Below are 6,781 nucleotides of genomic sequence, written 5' to 3'. Positions count from 1 at the left end.
AGAGTAGTTTTCTGTATTTTCACAGGAAACACAGATTTCTTACCTTTGGGCTGACAGCCAGTGTAATCCCCACAGTGGTCGAACTACTCCCTCAAGCAAAAGACAGGTAGGTCCATGCTTGTAGAGTGCATAGAATGGGAACTATCTTTGTAGTGGTGGTCTTTGCTTATCAAATTTTAAGCTTTAGTTTTTTAAGTAGAGATTTTAAGCAAAGAAAACAAATATTGTCTTTAATAGAAAATACAAATAAATGAAATTTTACTGTCAATTTTTGGTTACTGAATTAAAGGATCTTCATTCAGTCAACTTGCTTGATGATGTACTCTTGCCTCACAAGTTCTTTCATTTTCTGCTTTCTGGATTATATATTATTTTAGTGCCTTTTTGTTATTTTAAATGTGTACATGAAGACATTAATTCTAGTAGTAATTTTCTAAAATTAGAAAAACAAGGATTGAAGTATGGTGCTAAGTATTTGAAAACATAACTAGATCTGACTTCATACTTGTAAATTCCTTTTCTGATAATTCCAAACTCTGTGTCATAACTGAGCCTCTTTCTAAATCTTGTTTCGTCTCTTCAGATTGTGTTTCATCTTGCTTTTTAGTGTGCCTTGCAATGATTTGTTAAAAGTCAGGCATGTAACGGGCAGTAGAAGCTGATGTAACTTGGCCTTCAGTGTGAGAATTTGTTTCTCTAGCTAGCACCTGCTGCTGCTGCTGCTGCTCAGTTGCTTTAGTTATGTCCGACTCTGTGCGACCCCATAGACGGCTGCCCACCAGGCTCCCCCATCCCTGGGATTCTCCAGGCAAGAACACTGGAGTGGGTTGCCATTTCCTTCTCCAATGCATGAAAGTGAAAAGTGAAAGTGAAGTCGCTCAGTCGTGTCCGACTCTTAGCGACCTCATGGACTGCAGCCTACCAGGCTCCTCCGTCCATGGGATTTTCCAGGCAAGAGTACTGGAGTGGGGTGCCATTGCCTTCTCCTAGGCTGTGGTTAGTGTTTGTTCTAGATGTAAATACCAGAAGCTTCACATTCTTCCAGTGTTCTTGTTTGTGTCTCCCTTCTCAACTTTGGGCTTCCCTATGTAATCCTCCTCAGATAGAGTCTGCTCTTGCGGCTTAGAAAGCTGTAATCCACCGTTACTGTGTTAACTGTGTTAGTACGTGGTGGTGGTGGTGGTGTAGGGTATGGGGAAGAGGATCATTCTATAATCTTCTGATAAAATCTCAGGACTGCAGTGTTTCTCAGTGTTGTGACCTTCACAAGTATTTCTTGGGTGGCATAGTTTTTCTCCTCTGCTGCCTAAATTGCTTCTCTGGTTGTAGCATTCCCAAGAAATTTCCTTGAAGCCTGTCCAAGGCTGGTGGGGCCTTGAGTGGAGAGAAATGCCCTTCCTTCAGCTGCAGTAAAAGTTTCAGAATTGTGCTCTGGCCAAGTACTTTCTCCTGGAAAGTAGTCCTTTGATATGGAGAAGACTTTGGGAGTATTACACATGGATTAGGATCCCCCTTCCTACTGCCAGAGCCATGAGGGGATTTTCTCTATTCCCACTCACCATGAGAACCTGGCAGGGTCCCTGGAGATAAAGCTCATAAAGCTGTGGTGGCCTCCCTAAGACTTCAGCCTCAGATATTTCTCACTCTCGTATCAGTCCACCCTCAGTCTCCAGCAAAGTTGTCACTTAGGGTTTTTACCAGTTTATAGCTCCAGTGGCTTCAGCTGCAGTTAAGCAGGTTTCTGTTGCTGTATCTCTCTGGATGCACCTGTCTCTCAAGACTTCAGAGTGGCTCTGTCTTATGGCTTCATTTCTCTGATCCAAGAAAAGTTGTTTATTTTTAGTTTTTACTCCAACTTTTGCTATTGTTAGGACAGGAACAATAGCTTCCAAGAGCTTTTCATATTGAAGCTGAAACCAGAACTCTTCAGTACTTTTTAACCTAGACACAAAAAGGAGTCTTTTATAGATTATTTTGATTAACTTTGCTTAATTCAGATGCAGACTCTAACCACTCACTGGAAATGTGGAAATAAGCAGCTTGGGGTTCATTGCATTAATTTAGATACATCTTTGTGGAGGTGTTTCTTTTTAGAATGAGAAGATATGCCAATATTGGCCTAGGCAGAAGCATTGCAGACTTTTCAATTGGCAGTCACTGGTCATGTATATTACAATGCAATAAGTGGGTACATCTTCCTTTGTCTGCTCTTAAAGACATCATCAAGCTAGATTTCATGACTTCCTTAACAGAGAAGGAAATGGTGTTATTAGTGATGTCTAGGGAGAAGGCAATGGCACCCCACTCCAGCACTCTTGCCTGGAAAATCCCATGGATGGAGGACCCTGGTGGGCTGTAGTCCATGGGGTCTCAACTGAGCAACTTCACTTTCACTTTCCACTTTCATGCATTGGAGAAGGAAATGGCAACCGATTCCAGTGTTCTTGCCTGGAGAATCCAGGGACAGCGGAGTCTGGTGAGCTGCCATCTATGGGGTCTCACAGAGTCAGACATGACTGAAGTGACTTAGCAGCAGCAGCAGCAGCAGCAGTGGCTCCCCTGAAGTCACAGAGCAAAGATGCCCAACTTGTTCCTACGTTCCATGAACCTGGGAGGAGACCATCTTGATAAACAGACATAGTCAAAGGGAAATGCCAAAATTTAATTTTAATCATGATAAACAATAGTTATTTCTCAGAAATAAGTATGAGAAATATGAACTTTGAAATAAATTGAAACAAGATTTAAGATGCAAATGTGTACCATAAAGGCCTGTTGAGATAGAAATTGAAGGGCAAAATGGAGTATTGTGACCAGAGACCATCCCACAGTATAGTATGGCCTAGTATTAACCAGACTTCCCAAAGATAGACTAGGTATTTGCCTAATGTGGCAAGAGCAGAGACTTTAAGGAGGAAGAAACTAACTTTGGTTGAATATTTACTGAACCACATTTTATTCACTCATTTATTCATTCATTTGAGTGAATTATTGAGTTCCTACTACATGCCTGCACTGTTCTTGGTGCTGCCAATTGAAAAGTCAGTGTGATTTGGTCTGTTCCTTAGGGGAGATTATAGTCCAGTGTAGAAGGCAGACAGGTAGCCAGGGAATGACATCCCATTTAGATATATGCTAAGAGAGGATACCCCTGGAGAAGGCAATGGCACCCCACTCCAGTACCCTTGCCTGGAAAATCCCAAGGACGGAGGAGCCTGGTAGGCTGCAGTCCATGGGGTCGCTAAGAGTCAGACACGACTGATCGACTTCACTTTCACTTTTCACTTTCATGCATTGGAGAAGGAAATGGCAACCCACTCCAGTGTTCTTGCTTGGAGAATCCCAGGGATGGGAGCCTGGTGGGCTGCCGTCTATGGGGTCACACAGAGTTGGACACGACTAAAGCGACTTAGCAAGAGAGGATACCCCACAAATTTCTCTGGAACACCCCAAGAGGAGTCTGAGTCCTGCCAAGATGGGGGCAGGGGTGACAGGAAGGGCACCCTACAGCAGGACATGAGATGCTAGGAAAGAAAGTGAGTGTGAGATGGAGGAGGGGGGGGATGAGCCTGGCAGAGGAAGAAAGTGAGCATGAGATGGGGCGGGGTGGGGGACGGTGAGCCTGGCAGAGGAAGAAGGCCTGGAGTGTCAGGGAATCTGACTTCCTCAGGAATTGTCGGGTTCAGTGTGGGTACCATTAGATGCTGCCAGCGGGTCAAGGTTAATGCCTTCATCCTTGCACAAGGGGAGCCAGGAAGAGATTCCAGCAGGAGAGCCACATGATCAGATGTGAGCTTAAAGGAAATCTTGGAGGCAAGGAAAAGGATCAATGTGCATCAGAATGGTGGCAAGGAGGCCAAGTGAGAAACATACAGAAGTGATGAGGGCTCCAAGTCAAGGTGAAGAGGGAGAGAAATTAAAGGATCGAACAGATATTAAGAAGGTGATGAAATGGGCAGCACTCGATGGCTGGTCTGGTTGAGAAGGTGAGGTCTGAGCTATAATAATGGAGTGATGGGTGGCACCTTACTGATGTGATGAGGAACAAAATGGAGTGGGAAGAACAAGAGTAGTTTGGGTTGTGTGGATGGGACATCCAGGGGTAAGTATCCAGAACTGGGAATTGAGGAGAGACCTCCACTTGGCAGTTACCATAACCTAGACAAGGGGTTCTGAAGCAGACCTTGTCAGTTCAGTTCAGTTCAGTTCAGTCACTCAGTCATGTCCAACTCTTTGCAACCCCACGAATCGCAGCACGCCAGGCCTCCCTGTCCATCACCAACTCCTGGAGTTCACTCAAACTCATGTCCATCGAGTCGGTGATGCCATCCAGCCATCTCATCCTCTGTCGTCCCCTTTTCCTCCTTCCCCCAATCCTTCCCAGCATCAGGGTCTTTTCCAATGAGTCAACTCTTTGCATGAGGTGGCCAAAGTACTGGAGTTTCAGCTTTAGCATCATTCCTTCCAAAGAACACCCAGGACTGATCTCCTTTAGGATGGACTGGTTGGATCTCTTTGCAGTCCAAGGGACTCTCAAGAGTCTTCTCCAACACCACAGTTCAAAAGCATCAATTCTTCAGCATTCAGCTTTCTTCACAGTCCAACTCTCACATCCATACATGACCACTGGAAAAACCATAGCCTTGACTAGATGGAGCTTTGTTGGCAGAGTAATGTCTCTGCTTTTGAATATGCTATCTAGGTTGGTCATAACTTTCCTTCCAAGGAGTAAGCATCTTTTAATTTCATGGCTGCAATCACCATCTGCAGTGATTTTGGAGCCCCCCAAAATAAAGTCTGACACTGTTTCCACTGTTTCCCCATCTATTTGCCATGAAGTGATGGGACCAGATGCCATGATCTTAGTTTTCTGAATGTTGAGCTTTAAGCCAACTTTTTCACTCTCCTCTTTCACTTTCATCAAGAGGCTCTTTAGTTCCTCTTCACTTTCTGCCATAAGGGTGGTGTCATCTGCATATCTGAGGTTATTGATATTTCTCCCAGCAATCTTGATTCCAGCTTGTGCTTCTTCCAGCCCAGCATTTCTCATGATGTACTCTGCATATAAGTTAAATAAGCAGGGTGACAATATACAGCCTTGACGTACTCCTTTTCCTATTTGGAACCAGTCTGTTGTTCCATGTCCAGTTCTAACTGTTGCTTCCTGACCTGCTTGGAAAACTCAGCAGTGGCCACAGGACTGGAAAAGGTCAGTTTTCATTACAATCCCAAAGAAAGGCAATGCCAAAGAATGCTCAAACTACTGCACAATTGCACTCATCTCACATACTAGTAAAGTAATGCTCAAAATTCTCCAAGCCAGACTTCAGCAATATGTGAACCGTGAACTTCCAGACTTTCAAGCTGGTTTTAGAAAAGGCAGAGGAACCAGATATCAAATTGCCAACTCCGTTGGATCATCAAAAAAGCAAGAGAGTTCCAGAAAAACATCTGTTTCTGCTTTATCGACTATGCCAAAGCCTTTGACTGTGTGGATCACAATAAAGTGTGGAAAATTCTGAAAGAGATGGGAATACCAGACCACCTGACCTGCCTCTTGAGACTTTGTCAGCACTCCCAATATTGTCTAGGCCCACCCACAAGTTGGGTGCTGTTTGCACCTCCCATTCAGACATGTGGATTTCTGTATCTCTTTGCCTGAGCTATGCTCTGGCCTGGGGCACTGCCTGGCTCCTGCATAGAGCAGACCAAAAGTACTGGGATGGAGAGAGCATAGGTGCAGTGTGTCAGAGGTTAGCCCATTAAAACTCAGATTCCTGGGCCCCCTCCAGAGACTCTGATTTAATGGATTTGGTGGGGAGAAGGGAGCAAGATTTGTATTTCTAACAGGTTCTCCTGTACCTCTCTGAGGTGGGTCCACAGCAATGTTCCCAGCTGTCCCGATGGTAACATTTCCTTAACACCTTTTTTGATTCCTTCCCTTGTGTGGCTCCTTCCCTTCTTTTCCTCCCTAGGATCATGTCCCAATGCCTTGTCTGGGGGTCTGTTTTGGTCAAATCCTAATACAGTAGCTACCAAAAGCCCCTTCCTTATAGATGATATTCAGTTCAGTCACTCAGTCACGTCCAAATTTTGTGACCCAATGGACTGCAGCACACTGGGCTTCCCTGTCCATCACCAACTCCTGGAGCTTGCTCAAACTTGTGTCCATCGAGTTGGTGATGTCATCCAACCATCTCATCCTCTGTCATCCCCTTCTCTTCCTGCCTTCAATTTTTCCCAGCATCAGGGTCTTTTCTAATGAGTAATTTCTTCATATCAGGTGACCAAAGTATTGGAGTTTCAGCTTCAGCATCAGTCCTTCCGATGAATATTCAAGACTGATTTCCTTTAGGACAGGGTGGTTTGATCTCCTTACAGTCCAAGGGACTCTCAAGAGCTTTCTCCAACACCGCAGTTCAAAAGCATCAATTCTTCAGCACTCAGCTTTCTTTATGGTCCAATGCTCACATCCATACATGATTACTGGAAAAACCATAGCTTTGACTAGACAGAATAGATGATATTGGTGGGGGACAATTGTGATAACTATCTCAGAACTGTCATCAGAATTAAAACAGTGAAGGCATGCATGAGGCATCCTCAGGTTGAAATGGACATTCGTGGGTTATACCTGACTCCCCTCACCTCTCTTGAAATATTCCTGAAAATTTCCATGGATGAAAGAAGGAAAGTTTCAACAGACATGGACACTTGGCATGTTAGTCAAATATATTAAGGACCCTGGGAGGCACTTCCATCAGCCACATGAGAACGGGAC

Source organism: Bos indicus x Bos taurus, chromosome 18 (genome assembly GCF_003369695.1).
Source record: "Bos indicus x Bos taurus breed Angus x Brahman F1 hybrid chromosome 18, Bos_hybrid_MaternalHap_v2.0, whole genome shotgun sequence".
In the NCBI taxonomy this organism is placed as follows: Eukaryota; Metazoa; Chordata; class Mammalia; order Artiodactyla; family Bovidae; genus Bos; species Bos indicus x Bos taurus.
This window is presented reverse-complemented; position numbering follows the sequence as displayed.